The sequence below is a fragment of the Pongo abelii genome, chromosome 5 (assembly GCF_028885655.2).
Source record: "Pongo abelii isolate AG06213 chromosome 5, NHGRI_mPonAbe1-v2.0_pri, whole genome shotgun sequence".
NCBI classification, from domain to species: domain Eukaryota; kingdom Metazoa; phylum Chordata; class Mammalia; order Primates; family Hominidae; genus Pongo; species Pongo abelii.
In genome coordinates, this window is record NC_071990.2 from 27,413,392 (window position 1) to 27,433,987 (window position 20,596).

At 41.1% G+C, this 20,596-nt stretch overlaps 3 non-coding genes across 3 annotated transcripts; 2 read left to right on the forward strand and 1 right to left on the reverse strand.

The window, feature by feature from the left end:
- Positions 1-6,766: 6,766 nt before the first annotated feature.
- Positions 6,767-6,848, forward strand: TRNAS-AGA (transfer RNA serine (anticodon AGA)). The gene has a single exon. It is a non-coding gene; the product is annotated as a tRNA-Ser (tRNA).
- A 9,391-nt stretch (positions 6,849-16,239) lies between these two features.
- TRNAS-AGA (transfer RNA serine (anticodon AGA)) lies at positions 16,240-16,321 on the reverse strand. The gene has a single exon. It is a non-coding gene; the product is annotated as a tRNA-Ser (tRNA).
- A 3,686-nt stretch (positions 16,322-20,007) lies between these two features.
- On the forward strand, positions 20,008-20,089 carry TRNAS-UGA (transfer RNA serine (anticodon UGA)). The gene has a single exon. It is a non-coding gene; the product is annotated as a tRNA-Ser (tRNA).
- The last annotated feature ends 507 nt before the right edge of the window (positions 20,090-20,596 follow it).

Below are 20,596 nucleotides of genomic sequence, written 5' to 3' on the forward strand. Positions count from 1 at the left end.
TTTTTTTTTTTTTTTTTTTTTTTTTTTGCACCTATGCTGTTGAATGCCAAATGTAATAGTCTAATCACGACTCTGAATAAATGTGTCTCTTTGAAAAATGTGCTGTGTAAAGTTAGTCTACTCTGAAGCCATCTTGGTAAATTTCCCCAACAGTGTGAAGGGAATTCCTTCAGGGTGATGCCACATTCTATTTGGAATTTGTATACGACCTGCTTGGGTTGGAGAAGCCATTATCTTCAGTAACCTTGGTGTAGTTGAACTGATAGTTACTGTTGTGACTTGAAGTTCACCATTAAAAGAGTTCACCTGGCCAGGCGCAGTGGCTCACATTTGTAATTCCTGCACTTTAGAAGGCTGAGGCAGGAGAATCGCTTGAACCCAGAAGGCAGAGGTTACAGTGAGGAGAGATCGTGTCATTGCACTCCAGCCTGGGCGACAGAGTGAGACTCCATCTAAAAAAAAAAAAAAAATAGGCTCAAGGATTCCAGAAATAACATGGAAGTGGATATGTGGCTATTTGACCTTCATTCTGGACTGGGGGTAGGGGATTCTTTACAGCCTGGGGCAATGAAAGTCTCAGCTCCCTATTCTGCTTTCTTCGAGAAGTGTGAGTGTGTGTGTGTGTGTGTGTTGGAGGTAGAGGGAATGCACCTTGTTACAGCTTGATGGAAGTCTAGACTCCCCACTTTGCCTTTGCTGTTGTGTGTGAAGGTTTGGACGACAGTTTTTTTTTTTCCTTTTCCAGCTTCCCAAGAGCAGAAGTCCCTAGAAATGGAGTTTGTAACTCCATTGAATGCACAAAATTAGCTAAAAAAAAATCACGTCATAAAACAAAACAAAAAATTTAAAAATGTAAAAATTTTAGAAGTAGAGTCAGGCTTTGGCCGGGCGCGGTGGCTCACGCCTGTAATCCCAGCACTTTGGGAGGCCAAGGAGGGCGGATCACGAGGTCAGGAGATAGAGACCATCCTGGCTAACTCGGCTAACTCGGTGAAACCCCGTCTCTACTAAAAATATAAAAAATTAGCCGGGCGTGTTGGCGGGCGCCTGTAGTCCCGGCTACTCTGGAGGCTGAGGGAGGAGAATGGCGTGAGCCCGGGAGGCGGAGCTTGCAGTGAGCCAAGATCGCGCCACTGCACTCCAACCTGGGCAACGGAGCAAGACTCTGTCTCAAAAAAAAAAAAAAAAAAGTGGAGTTAGGCTTTGGTCCAAGAATTCATTAAAAGATTATTATTATTATTATTATTTTGAGACGGAGTTTCGCTCTTGTTGCCCAGGCTGGAGTGCAATGGCATGATCTCAGCTCACTGCAACCTCCGCCTCCTGGGCTGAAGTGATTCTCCTGTCTCAGCCTCCCAAGTAGCTGGGATTACAGGCATATGCCACCACGCCCGGCTAATTTAGTATTTTTAGTAGAGACAGGGTTTCTTCATGTTGATCAGGCTAGCCTCAAACTCGTGACCTAAGGTGATCCGCCCTCCTCGGCCTCCCAAAGTGCTGGGATTACAGGCGTGAGCCACTGCGCCCGGAAAGACTATTATTATTATTATTATTATTATTATTATCATTATTATTTTATTATTATTTTGAGACGGAGTCTCGCTCTGTAGCCCAGGCTGGAGTGCAGTGGTGAGATCTCGGCTCACTGCAAGCTCCGCCTCCCGGGCTCACGCCATTCTCCTGCCTCAGCCTCCCGAGTAGCTGGGACTACAGGCGCCCACCAACACGCCCGGCTAATTTTTTTGTATTTTTAGTAGAGACGGGATTTCACCGTGTTAGCCAGGATGATCTCGATCTCCTGACCTCGTGATCCGCCCGTCTCGGCCTCCCAAAGTCCTGGGATTACAGGCGTGAGCCACCGCGCCCGGCCTAAAAGATTATTTTATATTAGGGAAGTGTTCTCAGCCTCCTGTTCATTTGCCCTTGCTTATTGTGATTCTGTGTATTATGCAGCACAAACATTCACTGCCTTTTCTTTTCTTTTTTCTTTTTTTTTTAGACAGAGACTGGCTCTGTCGCCCAGGCTGGAGTGCAGTGGTACAATCTTGGCTCACTGCAACCTCCCCCTCCCAGGTTCAAGTGATTCTCCTGCCTCAGCCTCCTGAGTAGTTGGGATTACAGGCATACACCACCACACCTGGCTAATTTTAGTATTTTTAGTAGAGACAGGGTTTCACCATGTTGGTCAGGCTGGTCTTGAACTCCTGACCTCGTGATCCACCCGCCTCGGCCTCTCATAGTGCTGGGATTACAGGTGTGAACCACCCCGCCCGGACTGCCTTTTCTACCCTTAGGGACACTATGCTGTATTAACTATCTTCACAGCTCTGTAAGTTAAGCCCCCTCTGCTTAAATAGCCAGATAATCCTTATTGTATGGCTTGTCACCCATGTTTTCAACTTAAAAACACATGAATCATCACACAAACATTTTACAACGTCATCCGCACCATAGAGATTTTTAAAACATCTATCTCAAGAACTCATATAAAAACCAGAAATTTTTAGCAATTATATGTCACTTTGTTTCAGAGACTCCTTGAGCACTCATGCCACTCAAGCTGGGGTCCTCCTTGCCAGCTTGGCAGTGAGTAATATAGTTGTCAAATCACATTTTACCATCTGCTTTCACAGACCTCTTCTGATGCCAGCTGTGAAAGTTTGGGATCTCTGGAAAGCAAACACTAAAATGCGTTAGAAGTGCAAGAGGTTATTGACAATAATGCCCATAACAATAAACAAAGAGGAAAAGGAAAGATGAATGCAGGAAGAGCTTTCAGACCATGATGTGGGTCTGGCATGGGCAAAATTAGAGAAGGAAGAAAGTAGGATTGGGTAGAAAAAGCCTAGGTTTTGGCACAGCTCTGAGAAAGTCTTGTCCAGCTTTGGTATAAAGATTGCCCTGGATGAGACCCCAGTCAAGCGGAAATGGCCAGGCTTTAACGTACACCCACTCTGCTCACCAAGAAGAAAATAACCTCAGTTTGAACACTGTAGAAGACGGTAAAAGTGCTGTAGCTGAAGATGGTAAAAGTGCCTTGGAGGCTGGCAGCTGACAGCATTTCTTGCAACTGAAAACAAGTTCTTCCTTGAAGGAAGATTTGAGCAGCGCACCTCCATGGCCACAGAAATTTTACAATACACATTTAATGATATTTCAGTATCGATAAAGATTATTTAAACAAATCTATTTACCTAAATGACAAATACAGAACACTACACTCAACTAAAAAATTATTTATTAAAAGATATTGTATTGTGTATATTTGATGCTTACAACATGATGCTATGAAATATACGTACATAGTAAAATGATTGTTCAAATGAGGCAAATTAACATGTATCATCTCACATAGTTACTTTTTTTTGGACAAGAGCATCTCAACTCTACTCATTTAACAAAAATCCCTAATATAATACAATTCGATTCACTAGAGTCCTCATGTTGTACATTAGCTCTCTAGACTTGTTGATGCTACATATCTGCTACTTTGTGTCCTTTAACCTACATTACCCTATTTCTTTTCTCCTCACCCACCCCTGGCAACCAATTTTTTATTCTCTCTGTATGTTTGACCTTTTTTTTTTTAAATATATATCCACATATAAGTAAGATCTCACAGTATTTTTCTTTCTATGTCTGGCTTATTTCACCGAGCATAATATCCTCCAGGGTCATCCATATTGTGGCAAATGGCAGGATCTCCTTTTTTAAGGCTGAGTAATATTATACACACACACACACACACACACACACACACACACACAGATTCTTTATCCATTAATTTATTGACAGACATAGGTTGTTTCCATATCTTGGCTATTGTGAATAGTGCTTCAGTGAATGTGGGAGTGCAGATGTCTTTATGAGGTAGTAATTGTATCTCCTTTGGGTTTATATCCAGGAGAGGAATTGCTGGGTCATATGGTAGTTCTATGTTTAATTTCTTTAGAAACATTCATGCTGTTTTTCATAATGACTGCACAAATCTACATTCTCACCAACAGTGCAGCAGGGTTCCCTTTTCTCCACACCCTTGCCAACACTTGTTGTCTCTTGTCTTTTTGATAATAGCCATCCTAACAGGTGTGAAGTAATATCTTATAGTGGTTTAATATTGCATTTTCCTGATGATTAATGTTGTTGAGCACTTTTTTCATATGCATATTGGCCCTTTTATGTCTTCTTTAAAGAAATTGTCTGTTCAGATCTTTGCCTATTTTTCATGAGACTGTAGTGCTGCCAGTTGTGCTCAGAAGGTAAGTCTCTTTGACCATTTTTTAATCAGGTTGTTTTTCTGCTATGGAGTTATAAGTGTTCTTTATAAATTTTGAATATTAACTCTTTTTCCCCAGTCCATAAGTTGCCTTTTTATTTTGTTGATTGTTTTCTTTGCTGTGCAGAAACTTTGTAGTTTGGTGTGGTCCCATTTATTTATTTTTGTTTTTGTATCCTGGACATTTGGCATGATAAAAAATTATTGCCAAGGCCAACGACGAAGAGCTTTCCCCCTGTTTTCTTATGGAAGTTTTGTGTTCAGGTCTTACATTTAGGTGTTTTATCCATTTTGAGTTGATTTTTGTGTATAGTATGAGTCTAATTTCATTCTTTTGCATGTGGAAATCCAGTTTTCCAAGCATCATTTATTGGAGATTATTCTTTCCCCCATTGTGTCCTCTTGATGCCCTTGTCAAAAATTTGTTGGCAGTATATGTTTGAGTTTTTTCTGGGCTGTCTATTCTGTTGCATTGGTCTGTTTCTGTTTCTATGCAGGAATGATTATGCTGCTATCAGAACAATATGTCTTGATTATTTTAGCTTTATAATATAATTTTAAAGCAGCAAGTGTGATGCCTCCAACTTTGTTTTTCTTTCTCAGTATTGCTATGGCTATTTGGGGTGTGTGTGTGTGTGTGTGTGATTCCATATGAATTTTAGGATTATTTTTTCTACTTCTGTGAAGAATGTCCCTTTGGAATTTTGATAAGGACTGTACTGAATTTGTATATTGCTTTGGATGGCACGGACATTTTAACACTATTAATAATTCTAATTCATGAACATTGGATATCTTTCCATTTATTTATGTTGTCGTTAATTTCTTTCAACATTTTATAGTTTTCAGTGTAAAAATCTTTCATCTCCTTGGTCAAATTTATTCCTAAGTATTTTATTTTTTGATGCTATCATAAGTGAGATTGTTTTCTTGATTTGTTTTTCAGTTAGGTCATTATTTTTGTATAGAAATGCTACTGATTTTTATATGTTGATTTACATATTATTTTTAAATACCCTTGGTGGACCCTAATGCAAGTCTTTAAAAATGTGCAAGGATTGAAATGACACAGAATATATTCTGTGAGCCCAGCATAATAAAAATAAAATCAATATCAGAAATAAAATGGAAAACTCCAAAATGTTACTAAATGAAAAAACACTCATCCAAAGCCATAGCTTAAAGAAATCACATTTAGTTAAAATGAATGATAAAATAAGATATATAAAAATTTGTGTAATGCAGCTAAACTGTGCCCAAAGTCTAATTTATAGTTCTACTTGCATATGTTAGAATAAAGATGTTTTAATATTTGATGTTAAAGCTTTTTTCTGAGTAATTTAGAGGAAAACAGCAAATTAAAATATTAGAAGCAAGATTATAAAAAGATAGAACACACACACAAAAAAAACAAACAGAGAACATCAACAAAGCCATAAACAGGCATTTAGGGAGGATTGACAAAATTGTTGTTCTAAATCAAGGATTGTTCAACAAAAGGAAGAGAAAACAGAAAATACTAATACCAGGAATAAATATAGGATAACATTACATTTTAGTATATGGACATCAAGAATATACTAAGAATACAGTATGAACAATATTTTGTAAATAGATTTGACAAGTTGGGACAGATTCCCTTCAACAGATGATTTACCAAAACTGACAGAATAAGAAATTAAGACCTTGAGTTTACTCCTCATCTCTCTTTCTTCTACCTGGAAACCGTACTAAGTGAGTAAATCTACTTTTTGTTTCCCAGAATCGTTTGTGAAGCTCAGATAAGCATTCAAGGGGCATTTAAATAAGCGGGAACTTTAAAAAGAAAAAAAAAGTAGTAAAAATCTTGATTTGAGATGCAGGGGGAGTTGTTTATTGGAGGTCAAAGGGGGAGTTGTCAAGAGGAAAAGAGGAAGTTTCTTAGAGGCAATACCAGGCTCTCAAACTGACAATAAGTGGATTTCTAGTGTATCCTCTTACTAAGTGTAGCCTCTTACTGAGCTACGACTGAAATACTAGTGTATTTCCTTTCAGTAAATAGAAGTGCATCTCATTTCTTTTATTAATTGCAGAATCTTCCATTATATGGATCTTCCAAAATTTATTTTAAAAGTCAAACATCGATGGCCATTTGAGGTTGTTCAAATCATTGCTATAACTCAAAATCCTGCAGCAAATGTCACAGCGTGTCGCAATTGTTGCGGGTGTCTCCTGGAACACCATCAGAAGCGGATGGAGCAGGAAGCTTGGTCTCTGGGAATGCCTCCCGCGTAGTCTCCTTCCAACAAAACATCGGAATAGGGGGTCCTCCTAGGTCTGCGGATAAAGTGTTACTTGTCAGTTTGCCACAACAACATGATAGTCGTCTAACTGATGTCAAAAAATAAGAAACATTGACAGCGAATACACTTTTTGGCAGAAAATTTGACCTTTCCAAGGGAGCTAAAGTTCAGTACAGCGACTTATGCTAATAGACAAAGAGCTCTTTGTGTAGTCGTGGCCGAGTGGTTAAGGCGATGGACTAGAAATCCATTGGGGTTTCCCCGCGCAGGTTCGAATCCTGCCGACTACGGTCCCTTTCTTGTTGGAAAGGGAATCTACTGACACCTTGCCAGGTTGAAAGTCTGGTGTCTTGCCAGGTTGAAAGTCTGTTATTGTCTCTCAGGAAGAAGCTTGCTTGTTCCAACCTATAGGCTTTTCCTCTTCATGGACCCACTAAAAATACTCCATGTCTCTGAAACAATGAGGAAAAGTCATACAAAAAAAAAAAAAAAAGTACTTCTATCACAGTCGTATTGATGTTTTCCTTTGCCCTAAGAAGAGCTCAGGGTGATGTTTTTCTGTTTCCTGAAACAGATGCCCCATTTTGAAGACAGCTTTCCTTAGAGAAAAAAATTGCTAGCAGTGTTTGTGTCTCACAGAATTGTCCCCTTATTAGGGATCTTCTCCAGTCAAGCAAATGCCCTGGTTTAATGTGGAAAAGGAAATTCCAGGAAATCCATGATCAAATACAAGTGAAAGCGACCCACAGGCATGGTCACCAAGATGAGAATCTATATTGGGCATTTATAAGCAAACCACTACATAATAAAAGATAATTGAGTAAAGCAATTTTTTTCATAACCCAATTAAAAAAAAAATCAACGACGTCAAGTGGAGTGGCCTGTCCTGGGGTCCAGGACAGTGGTGAAGCAAGAGTGACTAAAACCAAGGTGAGGTTGTGATTATATCCTGAGCACAGAAAGAGCCCCAGCTCAGATGCAGAATCTCATTGTGATGAACAATTATGGGTTAATGTATTGACCAAAGAATGTTGACCACAGCTGAGTACCTTCCTAGGAATTCCTAAGGGAATTCATGCATCACTGCCTTGGCAGCTTAAGTGGAGCTTGTCCTCACCTCTCTTCTGCAAATCTTCAAAGAGTTGTGATTTATTTTACCTCATCCAAGAATGATTCTAATATTTTTTCATAAACAGAGAGCTGGCCCTGTTCATTGATAAAATACCAGATCCTTTCTTCTTTTATGTGTCTCTTTAGAGCACTGCATTTCAACATTAGTGGGGCAGTGACAGTAAACTGCCGCAAATCCTCTACTGAGCAGTGCAGGCAGGAAGAACAAGACTTGTCTCAGTGTACGGAGATTCAGGTTTCCAGAGGAGGAGCCTGATCAGTTCTCCTAACCTCTCCCACATCCAGCATGCAGGTTGCTTTGATTCGGAAAAACAATCTAATAGAAATCTAGAATGTGAAAGCTAATGAAATGCTAAAGCGCTTTTGTGGAAATAATTCCTAATAGTAAAGTTAAGTATTCCATCTGACATATATGTTCAGAAATTGAAAATATAAATTTGTTCAAAAAGATATCTTAAATGGGTGGGTACAGTGGCTCACGCTTGTAATCTCAGCACTTTGGGAGACCGAGGCAGGCAGGCGGATCACCTGCAGTCAGGAGTTCGAGACCAGCCTGACCAACGTGGAGAAACCTCGTCTCTACTAAAAACACAAAAATCCGGGCGTGGTGGCATATGCCTGTAATCTCAGCTACGTGGGAGAGTGAGGCAGGAGAATCGCTAAAACCCCAGAGATGGAGGTTGCAGTGAGCCGAGATTGCGCCGCTGCACTCCAGCCTGGGGACAAAGCAAGACTCCGTCTTAACAATGACAACAACAACAACAGAAACATATCTTAGAGAGGAGTGTTGGTAGCATAAATAGGAGCTTCTCTCCTTCTGGATGCTTTTTTCTGGACAAGCCCATGCAGACTCAAGTTCAGGTTCTGGGGCTGGAGCAGAGATCTTGAGCAAGGATTGATCTCACAGAATTTTGCCTTGTAGAAGAACTGCATGTGATCTAGTTTCTGAATAATGCCATCGAGTTCTAGAAGGGTTTTGTTTTGTTCTGTTTTGTTTTGTTTCTCTTCCTACTACTAAGGAAGAGAAAAGGTGTCTTATAGACAAGAACGTAACATGGAAAACGAGACACACTGATGGACAGTGTCATGAAAACCAGTGTTACAGTCAGCGCAGAAAAATAAGGAAACACAGTATGGTGCCTACAGTAAATAACACTGTAGTGTATATCTCTTTAAAAAAATTTCTTAATTGAAATAGAAATGAGGTCTCCCTGTGTTGCCCAGGCTGGTCTCAAACTTCTGGCCTCAAGTGATCCTCTCACCTTGGCCTCCCAAAGTGCTGTGATTACAGGCATGAGGCACCTTGCCCAGCCACATAGTGTATATTACAAAATAAACAGAAAAGAATGTTCTCACCACAAAGAAATGATAAGTGTTTGAGGAGATGTATATGCTAAATACCACGATTTGATCATTATACAATGTATAAATGTAACAAATCATCACACTGTACTCTGTAAATATGTATAATTATTGTGTCAATTAAAAACAAGATTAAAAATAAAAAATACAGTGAAACAACTGTTCCCTTCTGTGAATACTTGGCTACTAAAAAATTGTCAATAAATCATGAACATGTAAAATTAATACATAAATAAAACAGGTGCATGTCTACCTAAAGCAAATAACTTTCAAGGCCTTGCCTGACCCATGCTGCTAAGGGTATTGTCTAACTTATTTTTATTTTTTCTTTCATATTTTACTACATTTAGAGAACAAACAGTACCACTTTAGGGATCTAGTTCTATAAGCTGCCTTTTCATTGCTCCATCTTCAAAGCTCACAGAATAATGGAAGACACTCTGCGGTTTTATTTGTCTTCCACCTCAACTGTGGACTCCCTCACTGCTTGCTTGATTTTCACTAGAGGGGCTCATGAATCAGACCGTGGCTTCACATGTCATTTCCCCAACTGCCAGGTTGTTCCTGCCTTTTTTTCTTCTTCTTCTTTTTTTTTTTTTTGAGGTGGAATGTTTCTCTGTCGCCAGGCTGGAGTGCAGTGGCGCAATCTCAGTTCACTGCAACCTCGGCCTCCCAGATAAGCGATTCTCCTGCCTCAGACTCCCTAGTAGCTGGGACTACAGGCACGCACCACCATGTCCAGCTAATTTTTGTATTTTTAGTAGAGACGGGGATTCACCATGTTGGCCAGGATGGTCTCGATCTCTTCACCTCGTGATCCTCCCGCCTTGGCCTCCCAAAATGCTGGGATTACAGTGTTCCTGCTTTTGAGTGTGACGATGTCAAGATAAAAGGACATCATCCTTAAAGGGAAAGCATTAGAGAAAGAGCCATGGAAAACACAAGAGTTTAAAATACTATTCTCATATTTCAGGTTTTATGGAGAGTTCTTTTCTAAAATAGTTTGAAACTTACTTGGGAACAGTGTTCTGTGGTCTGAACTGCTAGGCAGCTCCTACAGGGTCCTTCCAAGCTCTGCTGCAAAAAAAATTTCCTTGGTACCAAGAAGAATAGAAGATATACCAAGAACTGATCATTATTGTACCATCAATGGCAAAGGAAAGGTGAGAGAGAGTAGCCATCCCAGATTATTAGCCTAAAGGGCAGTGGGGAGAAGCAAATGGCCTTTACTAGAGTAAAGAATCACAGGTCTCAGAATTTGACCCTACCCAGCTGGACTCCAGCGTATGCTATAGCCATGATGCAAATACAATTTTATTGCATTGTAAATTTTCAACTGTTAAAGGAGGCATTTCCAAGTGTTCAACTGACTGTGACTGCTTGGAAAAAACCTATGCTGCAAAAAGAACTTTGTATTCTGTGATTCGATGGATAGTGGTCACTGGTTTAACAGAAGAAAATGTCACTGTCTTCCCTCCCCTACCCCGCTTCTTGACCTTCACCCCCACACCCCAGGGAGAGTCCATACATCCCTTTAGAGCACCTTGGCCCACTTGCCCACTTGCCCACTTGGAGGGAGACAGTAGAAAGAAGACGTTCTGGTAAGTGGGATTTTTTAAAAAGCTGATATTAAACAAAGGAGTTTAATCATTCTTACCCACAGTCTCAAAGAGAAAAACATATAAAGATCAATTTTAACATTAGTTTTAGATTACAGTGAATTTTAAATTTAATTCTGACATACAACCATCACCTTCTATACAGTATAGGCTCTGGACTGTCTGCAATCAATATATAAATAGGTTTGATCTAGCAAATCAAGGAAACATTATTCTACATAAATACAGACCAAGAATGTAGAGAAGGAAAAGAATTTCTCCAATAGAAATTTAAAAACTAGAGCTTGCAACATGAGGAATACAATTTTCTCTCCTTCAGTAATTGAACCGCCTCCTCAGACCCAGTAATAGCTAGTGGCTCTGTGGGCAGCCACTTGACTGGCTTAGAACTGTTCTAACAGAATATAACTTAGAAGGAGGACAAAGAATGAGATGAGTAAGAATTTGGACTGAAACAATCAGCAGATTCAAGTAAAGCAATATACTAAACTAGGTTCTTACTGTGAACTAAACATTCAGTTAGGAGCTCGAGAAGGTCATTCTTTCTATAAATAGTAGAAAATAGGCTGGACGCAGTGGCTCATGCATGTAATCCCAGCAATTTGGGAGGCCGAGAGGTGTGGATCACCTGAGGTCAGAAGTTCGAGAGCAGCCTGGCCGACATGGTGAAACTCCGTCTCTACTAACAATATAAAAAATTAGCCAGGCATGGTGGCAGGTGCCTGTAATCCCAGCTACTCGGGAAGCTGAGGCAGGAGAATCGCTTGAACCCAGGAGACGGAGGTTGCAGTGCGCCCAGATCGTGCTGTTGCACTCCAGTCACACACACACACACACACAAAGTAGAAAATATTAAATTTTTGTGGTGGGCCAGGTGTTGTGCTTAGTGCTATAGACACAAAGGTAAACAAAACACAAGCACAGTTGCTGACCTCATGGTGATTGGTATCTATTAGGAGGAATATTCTACAAATATAAACAAGCCCACACAGGGAGAGTTTAAGGAAACTGCTTGTGACCAGCAGCATAATGGCACAAAGAGGGTGGAATACACAAATAAAAACGAAAACTGCAATTTCCAGGTGGGTGAGCACTGGAAAGTTTGATTGGGGAAAAGTGTGAGTCTACCATTTCTCAGGTACAAGATTTATGCTTGTGGGCCTTGATCATTAAAGGAGAATGATTAATTCTGGAGGGCAACAACATGAAAGAAAAGGGAAAGATTAAGTTTGGCAATGAGATTAGCAGGATGGCTCAGATAAAGCCTGGAAAGTCATGTGCTTTAGGTATGCATGTGCTTGCATTGGTCTGTGAATATCAGAAATATACTTGGACCACGGCACTGAGCACAACAATTTCCAATAACGCTTTTCACCTTGGTATAGTGGTGAGTATAGCTTTGCCACTGGGGAAACAGATGCTTGGCCTGTCTCAGAGAATTTTGTAACAATTAGAGACGTCTCTCATATATGTATTTTATGCATTTCCCAAAACAACAAAAAGCAGTTGGCAATTCTCTCTTCCACTTCATGGTCATGAAGTTATTAGGAAAGAGATGTTTAAATTCTTAAAAATTCCAAGGCACAGCCAGGTAAGGTACTACATGTCTCTATAGTTACAGCTTCTTGAGAGGCTGAGGCAAGAAGATCGCTTGAGCTCAGGAGTTGGAGGCCAGCCTGGGCAAAATAGAGAGACTCCTGTCTCTTTGAAAAGAAAAATAAAAACTCTAAGCCAAATAGAAAAAAAGGTATGAACTCTCTCACTTTACATGCCCCCTGATAAAAAACAATTGGAGAAATCATTATCAAGGAGTTCACAAAAACTGTGGAAGACCATGGAAGCTGAGCAGAGAATCACCTGCCTTTTGAATTCCCTTCCATGTCAAATAATCGAATTTAACTAAAAGGTTCAAAATTACCAGACGTGATCTTAAGCATGAAGCTGCTTTAAAAATATTACTCTTGAGGCCGGGTGCAGTGGTTCATGCCTGTAATCCCAGCACTTTGGTTAGGCCGAGGCAGGTGGATCACATGAGGTCAGGAGTTCAAGACCAGCCTGGCCAACGTCGTGAAACTCCGTCTCTACTAAAAATACAAAAATTAGCCAAGCGTGGTGGCACGCATCTGTAATCCCAGCTACTTGGGAGGCTGACGCAGGAGAATCGCTTGAACCCAGGAGGCTGGAGGCTGGAGGCTGCAGTGACCAGAGATTGTGCCACTGCACTCCAGCCTGGGCGACACAGCAAGACTCCATCTCAAACAAAAAAAATTGAATTTAAAAAAAATCACCTTTGAATTGTGGCCATATGATTCATTAATCTCAGCCTTGTAAATTAGGAGACCAAAATTACACACACACCCAAAGCTGAGATACTAGTCAAACCAGTTCTTTGAGTTTCTCTCTCTTTTCTGAGAGAGCTTATGGGTGTTGGTCCCTCACGTTATCCTTTGGGACATTAGAATGACACATATATAGGTCCAGCAGAAGGGAATAAAACCTGGCTGGTTAAGGGATGATTAAAACCTCTACTTAAATTCCTTTTCAACCCTTACTGTGAGACCTCCACTCAGAGGAAGCCCTCAATTTAGGATATTTTTCCTTTCTTGCTGAGAAAAGAAGCAAAAGGGAGACAAAAGCAAAGTAATGCTCTTTTTCTTAACACTTTATGAGTATTCTGAATTCTGTGTAATTTAAGCCCAGATTTTTTCACTGAGTTTTATCTTGTTTATTGTGCCACTTGAAGGTGATACTTGCCATTGCCAATTTATAAATATTTCATAAGCAGCATTTTATTTAGAATTTCTTGTTGCTTTGGAAAACAAAAAGATACAGGGAAAAAATAAGCTCCTAAACTGTACGACGTAAAATTTAGGAACTCCTAAAATATAAGGTAAAAATTAAAAAAAAAAAAAAAAAAAAGTCCGGGTTCGGTGACTCACGCCTGTAATCCCAACACTTTGAAAGGCCGAGGCGGGCGGATCATGAGGTCAGGAGATCGAGACCATCCTAACACCGTGGGCTAACACGGTGAAACCTCGTCTCTACTAAAAATACAAAAAATTAGCCAGGCATGCTGGCGGGCGCCTGTAGTCCCAGCTACTTGGGAGGCTGAGTCAGGAGAATGGCCAGAACCCGGGAGGCGGAACTTGCAGCAAGCCGAGATCGCGCCACTGCACTCCAGCCTGGGCGACAAAGCCAGAATGTCTCAAAAAGAAAGAAAGAAAGAAAGAATCAGATAAAGCCGCAATCATACTTAGAAATTTTAACACAATGTATATCCCTCAGAAACTAATTAAAAAGCAGAAGAGGGGAGGAAAACAGTAAGATGTAAAAGTTTTAAACAAAACTATTGAAGAGGGAAGGAAAACAGTAAAGATGTAAAAGTTTTAAACAAAACTATTCCTGAATTTTACCTAACTTACATATGAAGAACACTACACACTTCAACTTTTTTTTTTTTTTTTTTTTTTTAACTCTGTTGCCCGGGCTGGAGTGTAGTGGTGGGATCACTGCTCACCGCAGCCTCGACCTACCCGGGCTCTGTTATCCTCCCACCTCAGCCTCCGGAGTAGCTGGGAACACATGCGGCTGCCACTATACCCGGCTAATTTTTTTTGTAGAGACGAGTTTTCACTATGTTGCCCAAGATGGTCTGGAACTCCTGGGCTCAAGAGATCCGCCCACTCCAGCCTCCCAAAGTGTTGGAATTATAGAGATGAGCCACCGCGCCCAGTGGCATCTCAACTTCCGAAGACAAATTTCTTTTTGAAATATACATGGAACTAAAAAACAAACAAAAAAAACCTTTTGCCTTGCCGGTTTTAAAGCTTCCAAAATTCGAACAGTCTGAGAGATAAATACTAGGGTCTAGCCACAGTACATTTTGCTAGACATCAATTAGAAATCAAAAATTGTGTTATGTTTAGAAGTTAAAAACTGTGCGTATGGCCGGGCGCGGTGGCTCACGCCTGTAATCCCAGGACTTTGGGAGGCCAAGGCAGGCGGATCACCTGAGGTCGGGAGTTCGAGACCAGCCTGACCAACATGGAGAAACCCCGTCTCTACTAAAAGTACAAAATTAGCAGGGTGTGGTGGCGCACGCCTGTAATCCCAGCTACTTGGGAGTCTGAGGCAGGAGAATCGCTTGAACTCGGGGGCAGAGGTTGCGGTGAGCCAAGATCGCGCCATTGCACTCCAGCCTGGGCAAGAAGAGCCAAAGAGTGAAACTCTGTTTCAAAAAAAAAAAAAAAAAAAAAAGAAAGAAAGAAAGAAAGAAAGAAAATGTGCGTATGGTTCCAAGAAGATATCTAAATGGTAATTAAAAATTATATTCAAAAGAATGACATTGAAAATAATACTTATGAAATATGTTTCATGCAGTCCAAAATGCACTTGGATGCTTAAACTCTTAAATACATAATTAATAATAAAATAAAATCGGAACGTCAGTAATCTGAGATCCATTGAAAGAAATTAGAAATTAGCAAATTTTACCCAAAGAAATCTTAGGGAAGGAAATGAAGAAGAAAATGGCTGATTTAATGCAATAAAATTGAAACATAAGCTGGAGATAAGCAAAAAAAAAAAAAAAAAAAAAAAAAAGCCAAAATTTAGTTTGGAAAAAAAAAACTAATAAAGTTGCAAAATGCTTGGATAAACTGATTGAGTTTATCCAAGAAGGCACAAACAACTGATCTCTGATACAGAAAAAGCAGAATGGCAGGTCTAACAAATAAAAAAGAAGATGCAGCAAGGCAAGAAGTGAGGACGAGCTCCACCAAGCTTCCAAGGCAGTGATAGAATTCCCCTAGGAATTCCTTAAAAAGTACTCTACTGTGGCTAGCATTGCTTTGGCCAATGCATTATTTAACCATAGTTGTTAATCACACAATGTGATTCTGCACCTGAGCTGATTATCTTTCCGTGCTCTGAACATAGTAACACCCTCACTTTCTTTTCAGTCCCTCTTGCCTCATCATCGTCCTGGACACCTGGACAAGCCAGTCTGGCTTGACGTCGTCAGTTCGTTTTTATATGATTTCAAGGAAAATTGCCTTACTTAATATATTTAATTGCTTAGTTGTTTGCTTAATAATGCCCAAGTTACTCCCATCTTGGCGACCATATCTGAGTCTTTGCTTTCACTTGTATTTGATCCTGAATTTCCTGGAATTTCCTTTTCTGTATGAATGAGGATGTTTACTTGACTGAAGTAGATCCCTAACAAGGGAACAATTCTGTGAGACACAAACACTCCTAGCAACAATTTTTAAGGAAAGCTGCCTTCAAAACAGGGCATCGATTGCAGGAAACATGACAGCATCACCATGGCTTTTCTTGGGGGTAAAATACCAGTAAGAGTCTGGTGGAATTACCTTTTTTTTTTTTTTTTTTTCAAATAAGTACACATTTTCCTCATTGTTTCAGGAAGGTGGCAGAGTATTTTTAGTGGGCATATAAAGAGAAAAAGTCTGATCAGGTTGGAACAGCCAGGCTTCTTTTGGGAAGAGAAAGTCAGGTTATCCCATCCGATAAGGTGTTACATCCCCTTTGCAAAGGGAAACGCTATCGTAGTCGGCAGGATTCGAACCTGCGCGGCGAAACCCCAATGGATTTCTAGTCCATCGCCTTAACCACTCGGCCACGACTACACGAAGATTGTTTTGCCCATTAGCATAAGTCACTGTACTGAACTTTAGCTCTCTTGGAAAGGTCAAATTTTCTGCCAGAAACTGTATTTGCTGTCAATGTTTCTTATTCTTTGGCATTAGTTAGATGATTATCATGCTGTTGTTTCAAACTGACAAGTAACACTTTATCCTCAGACCTGGGAGAACCCCTTATTCTGACGTTCTGATAGAAGGAGACTAAGCAGGATGCATTCCCAGAGATCAAGCTTCCTGCTCCTTCAGGGGATGGGGATGCAGGAGACACCCGCAACAACTGGGACACGCTCTAACATTCGCTGCAAATTTTTGAGTTATAGCGACGATTTGAACAACTTCAAATGGCCATCGATGTTTGACTTTTAAAATAAATTTTGGAAGATCCATAGAATGGAAGCTTCTGCAACTGATAAAAGAAATGAAGTGCACTTCTATAATGCTTATATGAAATGTACTCCAGGATATACTTTTAGCAAAATAATGTTAGTCACTAACATGTATATAAGACCTCACATTTTGCAAACTACCCTCATTTATATATTTGGCCTCATTTAGTCTTTACATCATAAATAAGGAAATGAGGGGCTAAGATGAGAATGCAAACCTACACAACACCTGAGAATTAGATTTAGATCAGTAACCTACACATCTTAGATGATGTTCACTGCTCTTTGCTCATGGACTCTATTTGTGCCTTCAGCATTATTTCTAAGTGCTCTACAGAAGCAAAATCAACAAGATTTTAAACATATTTCTCAGGTATCCATTTATGAAACTAAACCGGCAAGCAGTGTATGCCAACAGTAAGCCTTAAAAGGGCGAGGCAATTGTCATCATCCAATATTTGTCAGTAAGCCAAACTGTCATTTCTCTATGTACCAGGATGTTACCTTTTAAGGAGGAGTACTCCACAAATATGAAATATGCAACTGGGGGAAAATTAGCTGATCCTGGTGTTAACCATTTTGTAGTATCTGAAGCAAGAATCAACCTTATTAATTTACCTAGATTTATCCTGACATTTACGTGTTTTCGTCTTTTTGCATTTTTCTGTGCTGGACTCTCCTTAAGATTTTTGGAAACCTGTGTTCTGAATTCCTCCCTTTCCCTGGGCTAGAGTGGCTGGAGGCTTTGGCTCTTGGGAATGGTCTCGCGTCCTTCACCAGAACTTACGGGAATCATGTTTGGCTGAAGAGTCGGAGACCTCTCCAGAGTCATCTTTTCCAGTTAGGATAGAAACGAGCCCCCTCCTCACCTCGCAAGCCCATGTCAGTCCGGTTTTAGCCGTTCCTTTGGAAGAGCAAGCCAGTTGAACGCCATCGAAGAGGCTCCTGATTTAGATTTTAACTGCGCTTAAACGCAGATGACTCCCCACTCTCGTGCCTTCCCTTATTTCCCGTTGCTTCCCCCATTGGCATTTACAGACTTGAGGTTGCCTGGACTCTCAATTCAATACTCCCTTTCTGCGGGTTCGTGAGAATTAGGTGTGAACGTGGTGTCCGCGGATATCAGCGGCTAGTGGGTAAGCTCCAGCGCCCAGGAACTTTGAGTCGCTTGTTTAGGAGTCCTGTATTGAATTGCAACACTAAGTGCAATACTCTAACATTTTCCCAGAACTATTACAGTCTTCCAGCATGTCGTTTCTAGTGGCTTGGGAATGATCTATTAGGCAGATGGAGCAATAATAATAATAAACAACTCCCATTTTAATATCTATTTTTCACTATCACAATTAGAAATAAAAATAAAGATTCCTGTGTAGTATATGTCTTCCTTTGGTTAAGCTTATTTCCTGGCTGGGTGCAGTGGCTCACACCTGTAATCCCAGAACTTTGGGAGGTGGAGATGGAAGAATGGCTTGAGACCAGGGGTTTGAACCAGGAGTTTAAGACCAGGCTGGTCAACATTGTGAGGCGCCGCATTTCTATTTATAAAATATAAAACAAACAAACGAACAAACAAACAAATAAAAAGACTATTTCTCTAGGAGAGCAGTTCTGAAACTTCAGTGGGCATCAGAATCACTAGGATGATTTGTTTGTTTGTTTGTTTGTGTGTTTGTTTTTTGAGACGGAGTCTTGCTCTGTCTCCCAGGCCAGAGTGCAGTGGCGCGATCTTGGCTCACTGCAACCTCTGCCTCCCAGGTTCAAGAGATTCTCCTACCTCAGCCTCCCTAGTAGCTGGGACTACAGGCGCTTGCCGCCACGCCCGGCTAATTTTTTGTATTTTTAGTAGAGACGGGGTTTCACCATGTTAGCCAGGATGGTCTCGATCTCCTGACCTCGTGATCCACCCGCCTCGTGATCCACCCGCCTCAGCCTCCCGAAGTGCTGGGATTACAGGCGTGAGCCTCCGCGACCGGCAGGATAGATTGTTAAAACAGACTGCTAGACACCCTCCTCCTCCCCCGCGCCCCGCCCGCCCCCCTCACCCCACACGAACCACACCACTCCAGTTTCTGATTCTGAGATCTGAGTTCAAGCCCAAGAATTTGCATTTCTCCTAAGTTCCCAGGTGGTGCACAAGCTGCTGTGCGAGGACAACACCTTGCGAAGACTGCCCAGGGACAAAGAACTTGAAAATAAATTTACTGTGTCAAAGGTTACAAACTATTTCTAAGCCTAAATTGAAGATACAGCAAGTGCCGCAGTAATAAGACCAAATAATATTTGCAAGAGTACAACGAAGGGAACACATTTCTTGCTATTTTAGAGGGAAAAACAAATGTGGGCGCGATTTCACTGTCAGAGACATTGCAGGCCTCGGTCAGGGAGGTCACTTTCCCTTTGTATCTGCGTGGCCGACTCACTTCCATTCCCAGAATTCGGAGACTTTCCCCCTGACATTTGTCTAAAAAGGAATCTGATTCAAGTCTACCCCTTATTTTTCCACTCTGACAATACTGTAGTATCTGAAGCAAGAATCAACCTTATAAATTTAGCTAGATTTATCCTGACATTTACTTGTTTCCATCTTTTTGCGTTTTTCTGTGCTGGACTCTCCCTAAGATATTTGGAAACCTGTGTTCTGAGTTCTTCCTTTTACCCGGGCTCGGGTGGCTGAAGGCTTTGGCTCTTGGGAATGGTCTCGCGTCCTTCACCAGAACTGACGGGAATTATATTTACCTGAAGAGTCAGAGACCTCTCCAGAGTCATCTTTTCCAGTTAGGACAGAAACAAGCCCCCTCCTCAGCTCGCACGCCCGCTCCAGTCCGGTTTTAGCCGTTCCTTCGGAAGAGTAAGTCAGTTGAATGTCATCGAAGAAGCTCCTGATTTAGATTTTAACTGTACGTAAACGCAGATGATCCCCCACTCTCGTGCCTTCCCTTAATTCCCATTGCTTCTCCCATTGGTATTCAGAGGCTTGAGGTTGCTTGGACTCTCAATTCAATAATCCCTTTCTGCGGGTTCGTGAGAATTAGGTGTGAACGTGGTGTCCGCGGCTTTCAGCGGCTAGCGGGCAAGCTCCAGCGCCCAGGAACTTTGAGTCGCTTGTCTAGGAGTCCTGTGTTGAATTGCCACACTATGCACTATGTTCTGGTTATTGATGTGCTCTGAATGAGCTCTTTCGTTCGTGAGCAGAGGCCCTGACGAGACTGAAGACCAACTACTTCCGAGCGCTCCACTCACCTATGGTAAGTTCACCCCAGCCGGCAACCACGCTGTAGGTAGGTAGTCGTGGCCGAGTGGTTAAGGCGATGGACTTGAAATCCATTGGGGTTTCCCCGCGCAGGTTCGAATCCTGTCGACTACGATTTTACCGGGTACAGTTCCCTCCTTTCCTTAGATTTCCTCAGCTAATTTAATCAATTCTTGTACTCCATTTGCTGCTCTCCTACACAATCCTCCCACTACACATTCAGATAATATCCTCTTTACTCAGTGAATGGAGACTACCTTATGTTGCCATTACTTCAAAGCTAGTATAAATCCCTCTAATCACAGCCAGCAAGACTTCAGCCTCTCCTGCACTAAACAGCGCCTTGGTATCCTCATAACTACTGTCAGCTCAAAAGAAATCAGGATTCACAAAAAGCTTTACCACTAACAGGTAATTTTCATTAAATACTTAGTACGTTCCAAGATATGAGTTAAGCACCAACAGCATATTTTTATCTGCATTTTACAGATGAAGAAACTACCCAATGCTGCACAATGAAATGATATTTTAACTGAGGACTTCCAGATGGGGTCGTGAATTCAAGTTTTGTAAATTCCACTGGGGGCACCCCCCAAATTATCAAGTTGTTAGCAGATTCAG